This window comes from Chrysochloris asiatica, unplaced genomic scaffold (genome assembly GCF_000296735.1).
Source record: "Chrysochloris asiatica unplaced genomic scaffold, ChrAsi1.0 scaffold00189, whole genome shotgun sequence".
Lineage (NCBI taxonomy): Eukaryota > Metazoa > Chordata > Mammalia > Afrosoricida > Chrysochloridae > Chrysochloris > Chrysochloris asiatica.
Window position 1 is genome coordinate 688,287 of NW_006408707.1, and position 1,367 is coordinate 689,653.

A 1,367-nucleotide genomic window follows, 5' to 3' on the forward strand; every position below is an offset into this window, starting at 1 on the left:
CTAACCACAAGGTCAGTGGCTCAAACCCACCAGCTGCTCCTCAGAAACTCTATACAGGGTCGCTGTGAGTCTGAACCACCTTGATGATATTTAACAACAATCTATATGCAGCCAGTTTCAAGAAGCAGTAAATCCAAAATGTGAGTGGAAGTTGTGTTTCAGGATATATAGTATGTCCTTAATGAGTCCGTTTTTACTGACTGACAGGGAAGGAATTTACAATGACTCTCTAGAGAATACCCTACCCTAATTTCTCTTGTATAATTTGTTTTCACAATCCTCTCTTCTGAGCATGTTGCACACAGCCCAATTCGAATTGTGTCTACTCACAATAAATATATTGTGCTACATTAATTTTTGGTGTTTCATTGCATATTTAGGTTTTTAACAGATGTACCAGGGTAAGTAGAAAATAATTGCTACTAGGATTCTAGTTCATACAGACACGGGTTCATAAAAAAAAAAAAAAAATGTTTAAACATACCTCTGTAATCAGTGAATGGCTTCAGAGAATATTTCTTAATCACATTAGAGTGTCTTTAAAAAGAAAATAAGATCGAATCAAAACAGTGGCTTCTGGGGTGATATGCCAGGGCCAGTTCAATTCAAAGGTAACCACAAAGAAGACAGCTCAAACCTAGCAGCCACTCTTGGTAACCCTATACAGGGTTGCTATGCCACAAAACCGACTGGATAGCACTAAGCAACAAGCATTACTTTGTAGCAATACTTTTTTACTTACCCTCTTATACAATCTCAAAAAAATTTGTCCTTTCCACTAAAGGTACTCAAGAGAAGGAATAAAAATAAGAGAGATGGAGATATGGGCTCAACACTGGGAAAAGGGAATCCTCAGGATGACAATGAAGGAAATTTCCAGGGTAACAGCCATATTGTTGTTGTGTGCTCTTGAGTCTGTTCCAACTCATAGAGACCCTTTATAGGGCTTCTGAGGAGTAGACAGTGGGTTTGAACTGTTGACATTGAGGTTAACATTCCAGTGCTTATCCTACAGTGCCAGCCACAACAGCTGTATAGCAAGCCTAAAAAGCAAGCCAGTACAGATTGAGGCAAGAGAATGGTAGTCTACAGAACTCATGTCTCCAAGAAAAAAGCAATGGGATCAATAGGTTACCTCATGTACTTGGTAAGACAGATGTGGTAGAATTCTGACAGAATTTAGAAACGACTTGTTAAGTACCATTGAGTTGGTTCTGACTCATAACAACCCTGTATAGTGTTTCCAAGAGTGGCGGGTTCGAACTACCTTGCAGTTAGTGCAGTTAGCAGTCTGGTGCTCATCCTACAATGCCCCACTAGAGCTCACCAAAGATGACTCCTTGTTGTTAAATGCAGTCAAGTCAGTT